Below are 13726 nucleotides of genomic sequence, written 5' to 3' on the forward strand. Positions count from 1 at the left end.
AAATGAAACTTAGCAGCTCAGTTCTCAAGATCGAAAGTTATATAGCTTCCGGGTCTAGAAAAGAAGCCTGAATCGTTTAATTAGTATAGGAAACCGAACAATGATTTTGATTTAATGAATTGAAAAATATTGAATACACGGAAAAGATGACGATCGCAAATTAACTAAAAAATTAGTTGTTTTTTCTGGATTATATGGATTTTAATTTAATACAACTAATCGATTCTTGTTTTTTTTCTAAACTCTCATATCTTATTTAGCATGCTTGCAGTTTAACAATGACATGCTCTTCATTCAAGCAATGACATACGCCAGAAAGGGGTATTTTACAACTGTTTAATTTGAAACTTGACTGCATGAAAGTAAAAAGTGGATCAGTAGTATTAACCAACTGAATTTAAATACCTGCTGCAATAAATTTTTTTCCTGATAGTTTATTTGAAATAGGTCAAAATCACGTTTCGTAATATAATTGAATATGTTTTTTTATTAAGGAGGGGGTAGGGTCTAAACGATGAAAAAAATCATCATTTTTGCGAATGTTTCCCAGAACTCTCGTTCAACAAAATAAATTCCAATGTTTTGCATGATAAAACGCACCATTCGGACAACATTTTGTAGTTTTTTCGTGGAAAAATATTGAGAAATAAGTCGGTGAAGAGGTATTTTTGAGGACGCTTCTTACTTCCGGAATTATAGGGTGATTAGTGCTTATACTTTCAAATCGTTGCTTAGAGAAACGATGCAAAAATCGTCAAAGATCTTCCAAATTGGGCTTAAAACTAATCCAATTCATGATCATCAGTATAATTATCATTATCATTATGATCATTAATATAATATGATTAAGAATTTCTAGGTTATACTAGTTTTTACGACCTTTTTTGTTTTCATTCGAGAATCAAAGAAAAGTATTTTGAAGAATACGACGGTATTATATATGAGTACCTGAGTCACGTGAGATAGGTACCATTACACCACTAGGTGGATTAGAACAGATTTTTTCTTAAAACTCCGTAAATTTGTTTTTTCTGGTTCTTAGATGTACCCTTTCTTCGACCATGACCGGATGAATCGTTCAATGTATCCTAAATACCAAACCGTATAAAGATATTTTGGACCACGCAAATACTACTCCAAATCCTGCTTGTATCGATGATTTTTTTAGTGATAACTCCTTTTTCAGTGCAGTACATGATCGTAATCCGTTATCGCTTTTTTTGCTATCAACTCTGCATTATTTCACTTAAGATAAAATCTTGACTTTTTCTAATGTGTATAATCGTTTATTTACAAACCCTAGTAAAGTCTAACATCAAAGTTAGAACAAATTGATATTTGATTATGATAGCAACATCAGATTGAAATCCTAATATGATATCGACTCATCAAATTTTCAATTAATATCACATTGTGTTATCATTTTGCTGTTTAAAGCAAAAGTTTTGTGAAACTCAAAAAATGAAAATATTAAAATCAACCACTTAGCGAATCCATTGAAATAGAGCAAATTTCAAATGGCAGCACAAAAGTACAAAGTTAAGTTTCAATGGAAGAATTATTCCTTCAATCCTTTGTTGCCTTTTACATAAATGCTTTGACATCCTGCCGAGATCCTGCAGTTGACCGCAACCATAACCGCGAAGAAACGATTTTTTAAACATTTTTTCATTTTTTACGCAAATAATGGTTAAAAAGAACCACGAGAATATTGGTGTCAAACCACACATCTGTGAGGCATTAGATAAGTTGGCTATCATCGGTACCACGTTTGTCTGATGTAGGTCAATCTGAATAGTGGCTTTGGCATTCCCATCTCGCTGATCGTCTGCCGTAGAAGCTTATTTCAGAATTTGATATGAGAAATATATTTCACGTCATCGATTTCCTTCTAGATACGTTAAGTATCCGATCATGTAACAATTTTTGCGTTTAGTTAAAAAAAAGTTTCCATATTTGTAATCATACGACGTCGCGAAGTTCATTCCAAAGTTTTTAGACCATTATTTTCAGAGCATCCAGAAATCGGGGACCTGGATGGCGAATATAATTTACTCGCCAAACCCGTTCTGAAAATATCCATAACTTTATATCCATGCAACAGTATGGAAAAATTCATTGTTTACGAAGTTCGAACATCGAAAATTGAATGTCTCAGATTTCAGAACCTAGAGCTAATTCTTAATAATACTTTAATGGCTTAGAGGAGCCACAAAGAAAATATATGTTGAATTTGTATATTCCTAAGTAGTCCACAAACTATGTCGAAGAACCTCTTCAAAACAATTCTCATTCCTAGTTATAAATGCTTAGAACTTCATATTCTCACTAACGTTAGATACTATGAGAAGTATTTCATCAATCATATAATAGATCTTGAATCTTTAATACTCTTTTCTTAAGAAACCGTCTAACTAAATCTTTATAATTTTGAGTCACGCGACTAACTCTGCATCAAATGATCGTAAATTATAAGTCTACACACGAACTAAAAATTTACTGAAGAGATTCTGGTTCTATCTGTGGTCAGAAGCGAGGTAATCGTTCATTGTCCCAATTAGTCGAAAAAACAAATGATCTGGGATACCTTATTGCCGGATTCCTAATTCACGTTCCTTGTGTTGTAGAAGACTTCACTGTAAAACGTTCGGTCTTCAGAGCCTCTAAATTCGTATTTCAAAGTGATTATATCTGCGAATTGTGTGCAATCAAGTAGATAACTCAATTTAATGTTATAATGTTTGAATGCTACATCTTTGGATATGAGAGGGACAAAGAGAACATTTTTATACTGTGCTCAAATATCCACACTGCTATTCACGGTGGATGCAGGATGGAAGCGACGCAACGAGTGTGCATTGACAGAAACTACCTGCATACAACTTTGTGAAACAACAGAACATTTTCCATCTCCGGATAGCTAGCACTTACAGTCCATAGCAACCGCAAAAAGTTCACATTCCAAAACAACTAAGTTCGAAACCGGATTCTCTCCGCGGTAGTGTTGAAGATTGTATGAAATCTTTTTTTTGCATGCGACTAATATGGAGATTGCATAAAATCTTTTTTCTTGCTTGTGAGTAATTTCGCCTAAATGTATACTATCCCGGACCTTTGTTGGCTGTTCTATTTTTAGATTATGCTCGTGACGTGTCATTTCGATAAAATCTACATCATATTAAGTTTTCAACGTGCTTTCACTGAGAGCAAAACTAGTTTCCAGTTTGATGTCACACAGCGTTTTTTTGCTTTCAATTTTGATCTTTTAACCGTTAAAACGACCAAAACGATAGCAAATTAAGTAATCGATATATACGAACAGCACATCATAAAATTGAGTTTTCTTTTTAATCACATACTCTACTCGGGAAGCTAGTAACAAAATGAAACTTAGCAGCTCAGTTCTCAAGATCGAAAGTTATATAGCTTCCGGGTCTAGAAAAGAAGCCTGAATCGTTTAATTAGTATAGGAAACCGAACAATGATTTTGATTTAATGAATTGAAAAATATTGAATACACGGAAAAGATGACGATCGCAAATTAACTAAAAAATTAGTTGTTTTTTCTGGATTATATGGATTTTAATTTAATACAACTAATCGATTCTTGTTTTTTTTCTAAACTCTCATATCTTATTTAGCATGCTTGCAGTTTAACAATGACATGCTCTTCATTCAAGCAATGACATACGCCAGAAAGGGGTATTTTACAACTGTTTAATTTGAAACTTGACTGCATGAAAGTAAAAAGTGGATCAGTAGTATTAACCAACTGAATTTAAATACCTGCTGCAATAAATTTTTTTCCTGATAGTTTATTTGAAATAGGTCAAAATCACGTTTCGTAATATAATTGAATATGTTTTTTTATTAAGGAGGGGGTAGGGTCTAAACGATGAAAAAAATCATCATTTTTGCGAATGTTTCCCAGAACTCTCGTTCAACAAAATAAATTCCAATGTTTTGCATGATAAAACGCACCATTCGGACAACATTTTGTAGTTTTTTCGTGGAAAAATATTGAGAAATAAGTCGGTGAAGAGGTATTTTTGAGGACGCTTCTTAATAATCATGATTTGCGGTGTCCACTGTATCTCAGCGCAGACTAATCAGAAGTGAACAAATGAACGCAGCATAGTTAGAGTAGAAGTTTTTCTAGACCCCAACGTTTCTGTTTGATTTTTTTTTTTAATTTTTGGTGGTTGTTCAAAGTGAAAACTACGATTTTTCACGAAAAATTCCGCCATTTTGTAGCTGTTAAACCTCCCCAAAGTAACAAACAACGAGAAGGAAAACGTTGGGGTCTGGTTTTTTATATGTAAAAAGTGTGTGCAAAATTTGAAAAACATTGGTGCAGTAGTTTTTGAGTGACACGGACATTCAAAACCTGCTTTCGAGCAAAACGCGTTTAAAGATTTTTGTCTATACAATCAATGGAAACATTTAATTGCTCCAAGGAGCCCGTAGGGTCTAACATTTTCAAAAAATCATATTTTTTCTTTTATAATTTATTATAATGAAACATTTCAAGAATGTTTTGTCGAGTTTTGATGTCAATCAAAGTAGAAATCTTGGGCCTGTGCGCCGAGCTCTTGCTTCTTCGCAGAGTGAGATGGCCATAGATAAAGGTCCATAACTTCCAGAGTTTCGTTCCAATAGGCTTGAAAAATTCACAGAAAATTCTTCAAAAGTTTTACTATAAGAAAATATGAAGAAAATAATAAATGATTTTTCAAAAGTGTTAGACCCTACCCGCCCCTTAAGGGATCGATACATTTTTTCGAAATCAAATCAACACAATTTTAGCCTCAAAAAGCAGTAAAATGCAATATTTAACTTTGCCTAACCAGCTAAACATTAAACCCACCGATGATGTAGAAATGCAACGCTAAATTGTAATTCCTGAGATGGGGAAATGGCAAAATATTTACAGGGCAATAAGCAACTTCTCAGTACGCTGCTGATGAATCTAATGGTTTGGTAGCGCTTTCAAGAAAGTATGAATATTAGCATTTCACGTCAGTAGCTATTTCTGAGCGTTAAGTATTTTTTATTACCATTACCATTTAAAACAGTTAATAATATTGCCGAAATATCGATTTACGATAAACTCTAGTGTTATTTTTTGTTACTTACATGAAATGGCAAATACTTCACTTAAATAAGTGGCATTTTTGATGCAATAAAGAGGAATTTTATTTGAGCGTTTTGTTGTCTGCATTCTCTGTCAGCTGATTGTATTCGAAAACATCAATTTTCTTTACTTAGTTGGTTATGCGATAGTCAACAGATATGTTTGAGGGTAAGAGTCAACAATTGCAATACTACAATGTATGTAATTTATGTAATGTATGTAATTGTAATGTATGTACAAAAAATGTGAAAAATTGTAGATTGTATAACTCCTTCTCGAAAATGCTTTTTCTAGGTTTCTACGGCGGGATGTCATAGAAAATTCAGTTTTCTACCTATTACGACAAAATATTAAACCAGATTACAAAACAAGTATTATCCGAGAGTATTTGATTCATTGAAATAAAATCGTCGTTGTCACATTTCTTAGATAAATTGAAAGATAAGGGCTTACCTCGAATCGGAAGGTACATGTGTGTGTGTTCCGAAGTTTCAGTCTGTTTCGTATATACATGCCAATAACTTTAGTCCAGGACTCTGGGAAGTGTTAGCTCAGCCGAATCCCGATAATCTATTTCGTATACAGAGGCCGCCGTTACATCGATCAGTCTAAAATCAGTTGCCAAGAAGTTACGATAAATTGAAACCAATTTAAAATCACATCAAAGAGTTTTAAACACACTTCAGTAATAGAATGTCAAGCCGAAATATTTATACTATTTTAAGGGTTATTTTTGCATTTCAAATCAGTTATTATATTTTAACCAATTCGCACTCTCTCATTCTGCTACTAACACCCAGTTAACGCGGTTCTATTGATATATGTCATCGTAGACTCATGGACATAAGACAGCAAATTCCTGGAATAACCATGTCATTGAACTGTCATTTAGGCATAATGAACCGATGCCTTTAATGATTCGAATATTCAATGCAACTGTTGATTAATTTATTTAAACGTTTGTCTAATAGATTCAACAAGTAATAATAAAAGTTATAACTGTTCTCATTACGCAACAAACGAAATCTATCACAATTGTTTACTTGATCAAAAATGACGGTAATAATATTTCACATCCATGTTCTAATTAGCTGTCGTCTATTTACTATCAATATCCAGCAATAATCAGAATAAATTGGCTCAAGTGAAACGTGCTCCTGGTAAATTGATAATTTGTACTGAAAATTCTGGCTTAGTCTTTGGGTAACTATGCTTTATTTACAGTGGATATGAGCTGGTTACTTACCGTCTATTGTTGTACCAAACTCAAGATACCTTTAATTACATGGGTAAAAATTGATGAAATTTCGATACCCTGCCTTGATGTTCCGGAGAAGTTCCGAAAGAAGTAGACCGACAAATTGGCAAAGAAGTACGTGATATAGCAGGATCTGTGAAAGAACCATACCTCCAGAAGCATCTGTTACCCACCAACCGGTCCCATGAAGGTGACACTCCGTTTCAGCCGGATCGTGACTTTACACGAAACCAGTGGTTTTAAATCCACCAAACTCGCCAAAACTTCACCCAATACAATTCTGGGCAACTTGAAGGGCAATGTTTTCAAAAACGTCGATGAAAGTGTGTAAGGAAGAAGGTGCAAGCTTAGGACAGGAATCGATGAATAGCGTTAAGTACAAGAGGTGAAAACGTAGTCTCGGAGATGAGGTTGAACAAACCATATTTACAAAGTCATAGTTAGTAAGTGTTCATTTATTTTCTAAGAGTTCTAAAAACATCCGACTTGAAATGATTTTTGGTGATCAATTTTGTTGTTGCATTTTTAGAGTACGGCCCTTACAACAAGCAAGTTTCTACGTTTGGCTAGACTGGGGTCCACTTCCATTGACAAGAATATTTAGATCAGGTGGACAAGTAGATTAAGTCTGGCAAAATTCGTATTTAAAAAAAAGTGTTCTACTTATAATATGCATCATGAACAGAACTATAAAATCAGTTCCCATTTCAGCGGCAGCGATGCCGTGAAGACTGAAGAGAAAATAATTACATTTCACTTATATTTTATATATTCACTTATATATTATATTCACTGAATAAATTTGAACTAGTAGCCAGTAAACAGTCACCTTCAATACCACGGTTCACATAAGGTAACAGTTCTGTCAACGCCGCATGAAACAGACCACTCAAATCACCCATCAATGGGTGGTTGGGTGGAAAATCTCTCAAACTTGTTCGATGGCTTTGTACTCCGAAAATGTGCACGCGAAAATCGAACATATCACTCTCTGTCGTTCTCATTTTCCCAAAACATGTTCTCATCGGCGCTCGCAGAGCCGCGTGATGTCCCAATGCCACGCAGATTCGACAACCGCCCATCACACAGTTACTGTTCTACCGGATTCGCCCGGTCCCGCAACCAATTTTCACTCTCACTCTCACGGTGAATCCGCTTGCTTGCGTGTGTTCGTATTCGCTCGGACTTTCGGAACGATTTACTCGTTCGATATAGCCGAGCTTTTAGGGCGGCTCCAGTTTTGTTTTAGTTCTCTCTCGTGGCTTATGATATTGGGAAAAATCCTGCATGTTCGAGGAAAATTTTTGAAATTTAAGGCTATCAGCAAGGGAAAATTGTTAATTTTTGCAACAATTGGTCATTCAAACAGGTGAAAATAGTTTGCAGTTAAATTACCGCGTGTTATTGCTAGCAAAAAGTGGAATTTCCTAAATAGAATGGCATTCGTCTAGGATCGATTTCGCCCCGGATACAGAAATTGTAATTGTGTGTGAGCAAATAAAAGACGAAGTAGGAAGAAAAGTGTTTTCACCTTCAGCAACAAAATTTGTTTCTGGAAAAGCTTGACATGATGAAAGGATAGTGCCTCGAAGAATCATACGGTGTTTTATAACGAGTGGTTGGATAAAACAGATTGCTTTTGGCGAGAAGTGGAAAAGTCTTTGCCAGAATAATTATTGCTAGGATACAGCTTTCGTTCCCATATTGTGGCATGAACTAAAGAAGGACACATCGTGGGAGACAGTCACCGACGTACACTACTTCAACCATTCTCGTATAGGGAACTGTTGCGGCCATGTGCCTATTTTTCCATGGAACATAATCACAGAATTTTCCGTGACACTCGATTTGCTTGGCAAATACGGCCTCTTTTTCCATTCCCAAATTGACTGACTCACACACGTGTGTATTGATTTTTTTTTCGTTTCACGCTTCACCGTCGTCATCTCAAAGACGCCTCGTTCGGTTCGGTTTCGCATAGTGCGCGAAAATGACGTGTCGAAATCGATGTTGACTGAGAAAACCGAATTCGTTTATGTGTGTGTATGTGCAAATATTTGTTCGATCAGGTTGATGCTGAGAAGCATGGTGTTTCTTGTCATTCAGAATTATGACACGCAAATATAGCAGATCTAGAGATAACTTAGCGTTGAAAATCTGATCGAAATAATATCTGGTTGAATGTCATTTTTCAGTAGAATTGCAGTCTACAATAAATAATGAAATTCTATCCGTTTGTTGATTTATATTGTTAAAACACAAGTGATTCACAGTACAGAAAGAGTTTTCGAAATTCACTAGTGTATTTTCATTTAATAGTTTCAGTTGTCCGTAGTATTTCAAAGGAATGTTAAATGGTCACAATGTTTCGAAGACAACTTTTGATAGACCTCGAAAAATAAAAAACATTGTTCTGGAAAAATACAAATATTTTCGCTACCTGATATCGATTCAGAAAAAAAACTTAGAAAATCGTGGAATTCAAAGAGTAAACCCTGAAATTTGAACTTGAATCAGAACAAAATTTGCATTGGTTATTTTTCAAACAAACATTATATTCTCTTATACAAAAATTTCAAGTTAATGACAGTTTTACTCATTAGAAATAGAAACAAACTTTTGATTCACTTAATATTAAATAACATTTGATTAATATCAATTTGTCCTTAATTTTTCGAAACTAATTTATCAGATGACTTGCAAGCTTGCAAGATCACTAATTCCGTGAAATAATATTATTAGTTTGAATAGTAATAATATATTCTAATGAAATTCTTTTTTTTTTGTTTCGATTATAGAGGTTTTAACCTTTAGGTCATTCGCCTCTTCGGGCCAGAAAAACTTTCTGACCCTATGTGCGGGGTTGGGAATCGAACCCAGGTGGGCTGCGTGAAAGGCATCGACTTACCCATTACGCTACACCCGTCCCCCTAATGAAATTCTGTGTTTTCTACGAATCTGCTCTATATAAAATCAATTTCTTATGGTTTCTATGTTCTTATCAAACGACAACGAGAAACTAAGACGAGAGAAGTGGGACGTAATAGGAAAACAATCGGAGTAAAGTTTATCAGACCTCGATTCCATTTTTTTCGGTTTTTACTAAGCCGGTGTGAATACTTCAGATGTAGAAGTAGAGTACTTTCGGTAAAATGGTATTCGGCGAAATAAGATAAGAAAATGAATTTACAAATATTGTAGGAAATAAAGTAACGCAATAATGAATATTTGCCTTTCTCATATAGAAAGGTTATGCAATCACTGTGGAGCAATTACTGCGCGTGTATATATGTGTGTGTATCTGTCAAATAATCTCATTAGGTTTTCTCAAAGTTGGCTTGACCGATTTTCACAAACTTAGATTCAAATAAAACATCTTGTGGTTCCATACGGTCTTAGGATCCCATGCGAAACTTCTAAATTATATTCGGATGACTCTTGCTTTCTTCCTGAATTACACGATGATAAGTGTATGAAATTATGTATGTGTGTAGTTTGAAGTACGTTGCAAAATCTTACAGAATTTTCTAAATTTCACTAAAAATTTATAGACTTTGTAGGCCATGTTAGTTGAAGGCCATACGAAACGACTTCGGTTATACCGGCTCCCGAATGTCGGTTTCGAATGTGCCTGCATTAGTGAAACTCACTTCGCTTTCTCCGGGAGGGTCTAACCGAATTGAGCGCTGTTTCATTTTGCAGGTTTTGCTAGTTGATAAGCAAACTTTTTTTTTCATAAATCAATATAAATGATGTTAAAGAGAACCTCAATATTATGTATGAGAATATGAGGGATATGAGATAGGCATAATTTTTTTTCAAATCAGACTTTCTGATTTTTTAAATTGATCTTAAAAAACAGAAAGTTTTATTTTCAGACATCAGATCATGCTTATGAGTCATCTATTATAATATATAAATATTTTCAATTGAATAAATAGTAATAGAGAATTTATTAACGTTTTGATTTCGGCCTTTCAGTGCGTTAGTAGTTTTTTTTCTATTGCATGGTTAACACTACCTAACAGATCAACATAAAATGCTAAGGGCATATTCAGTAGTGTTTTAGTTCTAGATGCATAATTTATGCCAGTTAAAAAATTTAAATCTGGATTTTATAACAAGAAAAACTGGCAGCCCCAGTAGTGTTTTACTCGTGTTTCAAATATACAAAAAATAGAACGGCATCGTAGACCACTTTTAAATTTGGCAAGGAACTGGTCGAATAAATAGAACTAAAATGGCTTGCTGGGGATACGTTTGTTCCAGTTTCTGCTCTATTATAGATCTTCCATATAGAACTTCTAGCTGCTGAATTTGCAAATTCAGTTGCTAGAAGTTGTGCTCTAAGACGAAAACAAGTTATACGATTACTGTACGATAAAATATTCTGAGGATTTAAACTGTACTTGAATTGAGGTAAAAATTAGCGCTAATTTTGTCATTAGGTGCACATAACTTTTTTGATTTATCTAAATTTCGTCTTCGACTCATCAGCACGTTAGCTGTTTATTAAGAAATATTTAGCAAAAAAACTGATTTTTCTCTTTTGAATTTCCCATCAACTACAATAAAGGAAACTGCTTTTGCGTTTAGCAGCAATATCTGTTTGACTAAGATTGTTAATTTTCCCTTAAATGGTTATATTCGGTACATCATTACAACTGAGGAGTTGATGGATATGCATATACCTTATGATCAAAAAAGAACCGGAATTTTCATTTTAAAATTCCCGCACTTGTCCAATCGGTAAACTTTTATTCTCTCAACGTTGGCAACACTTTTATACACATTCTGTCAAATTTTGACGCATATCGTACGATTAGTTTTTGTTTGGCGTCTATACAAAAAAGTTGAAAAATTTTCGTGTGGCGATTTTTATAATGGATGAAAATTTCGAACAAAGGCTCGCCTTCGAAGCGCCATTTGGTCGATTGTTGTGCGGTTTCGACGTCATATTCATAGATCTACACCTCATCACCAGTTATGATGCATTCGATGAATGTGGGGTCACTATCTGCGTTGGAAATCATCTCTTTGGCCACATCAACACAACGCTATTTTTGAATGAAATTCAGCTTTTTTGGCACCAGCCGAGAAGCGACGCGTTTCAAACTCAAAACATCAGTTAAAATGCGTTCGGCTGATCCATAAGAGATGCCCACCAACACAGCAATCTCTCTAATCGGTACAGAACGATTTTGCAACACGATTTGCTTCGCCGATTCAATGTTTTCTTCAGTAACAGATGTTGTTGGGCGGCCAGGGATCTCATCATGATCCAAGCTTGTACGACCACCTTTGAAGCGTTTATACCACTCATATGCCTGTGTTTTTCCTAGACACGATTCACCAAAGGCCTTTTCTAACATTTTCAATGTTTCGGAACACTTAAATCCATTTGCAACACAAAATTTAATGCGCGCACGTTGTTCTAAATTTTCATCCATTATAAAAAATCGCCACACGAAAATTTTTCAACTTCTTTGTATAGACGCCAAACAAAAACTAATCTTACGATATGCGTCAAAATTTGACAGAATGTATATAAAGTATTGCCAACGTTAAGAGAATAAAAGTTTACCGATTGGACAAGCGCGGGAATTTTAAAATGAAAATTCCGGTTTTTTTATCATAAGGTATGTAAGTTTTTGGGGGTTTCTCACCCCCCCCCCCCATCCCATGGAAAGATTTCCATGAAAAATAGAGTACTTATTATATAAAAGTACAAATAACTTGCTTTTTCTTACAAATTTTTACGCCTTCACCTCCTTTTGAACCTCCCTCCCTCCCTGAAATCCCCACCGCACTGTGTAAGTGTAACTTACGACGTGAGGTTAGCCTACATTCACATTTCCCGATATTAGTGCAACTGGGCGCTAAATTATATTGCTGTTTCTACAGTAAAAATCAGGACGAAATTACTTTATCCATTATTACAAAAGATTGTCAACAAATTAAATTTGAGATGTGATTGAGTGTTCAATTATATTGCATTTATGTCTCCGATTAAAGTAAAACTTTGAGATCACAAAACGGATTTGAAAGTCTACATCTTTTATAGGTCAGGGCTATTTAGCTGAAAGCCATTTTGACGAATGTCATTTCACCAAAGGCTATTTCGCCGACTATTTGCTGATCCAAAATCGTACTTAGAATGAAAATCAATGCAACACATTAATGAAACACAACGTATTATTGCTAGATCTTGGCTCTATATTCCGTTTTGCAGGTAGATCTTTTGTTTTGAACTAGTTCCGATTAAATTCTTAGAATCATTTCTAGTCGGGATTCGAACAGCGGCGTATGGTTTGAACCACCGACCAAGGCTAAGCTTGAAAATCTTCACACTTACACACTCTCGCAAACCTCCGCATCCACGTTCAGCATCGATTGAAAATTCGGTTTTCTTTGCGATTGCATAGCCTTTCCATACGAGAAACAGAGAACGTTACCTCTGTTTTTATTCGGCTCTTTTGGCGTGTCGATTCAATTTCTCGCCATTGATAAGCATCACTGCACGGTGCTTACTTGTTGGAAACCGCGCTGGAAAAATCAATTATCAACAACTAGTGCATCGGCTGGTTTGTCGTTCTATTTCGACAAGGTAGGAGCAATCTGAAAAAAGAAGTTATTTTTATCCATTAGCCTTACTCAGTGCCAAAAGGTTCAACTACGGATAAGCTTCTTTATCTAAAAATATACAAATAATACCAAGTGAAGGTAGCATTTATCGCGGTTGTGGATGATATCTGAAATGTTTTATCAAGTTTTCAACGAATTCATTTTTCGCTTTCATTTGTTTACAGTAGACCAAAAATTATTTACGTCCTGGAATTTCAGTACTTGTTTCATTCAATCGTGATAAAAACCTTACAAATAACTTTACTTTTTCACCAGCAACTGGTCATAAATACGACTCATTTGTGAATTTATTTGTGACCTTTAACAATCAGTTCTACTTGTAGTCCAGATCATGGAAATTAGGTAGTCTGTTAAAATTCGAAGAGAAGGTGAACAAATGGTAAAGGTTGTAAGATTAATGTATTGTATACTTCAAAGAATATCATTTCGATCAATGTAACACAAAATCTTTATGCCAATTTCTTCATAAGAACAATTCCAAAAATTAGCTTCATGTGAGCAAATTCAAAAACTGAGCTTGAAATAAAAAAACACTTACCAAACGTGATTTAAAAAACATCTGAATACTATTGGAAACAACTATTCATCAGTTTCATTAAAAGCTTTCAGGATATGAAAAATAAATAAACAATCGGTCAAATATTTTCTATTAGAGTGACGAAAGAAAAATTTGTTTGAAATCGTCGGAA

The 13726-nt window shown here is 34.7% G+C and overlaps 1 protein-coding gene across 9 annotated transcripts in view; it reads left to right on the forward strand.

Moving 5' to 3' along the window:
• The window catches only part of LOC131438489 (G protein alpha o subunit), a 146905-nt gene that overhangs the window by 18908 nt on the left and 114271 nt on the right, over nt 1-13726 (forward strand). Inside the window, exon 1 of one of the 9 annotated variants that reach the window (XM_058608557.1) lies at nt 7607-7761. The exons of 6 other annotated variants lie outside the window; for them this stretch is intronic. The gene's annotated coding sequence lies outside the window, so the exon portion shown is untranslated. 2 more of the 9 variants (XM_058608559.1, XM_058608560.1) reach the window with 2 other exon arrangements.

The sequence above is a fragment of the Malaya genurostris genome, chromosome 3, assembly GCF_030247185.1.
Source record: "Malaya genurostris strain Urasoe2022 chromosome 3, Malgen_1.1, whole genome shotgun sequence".
NCBI classification, from domain to species: domain Eukaryota; kingdom Metazoa; phylum Arthropoda; class Insecta; order Diptera; family Culicidae; genus Malaya; species Malaya genurostris.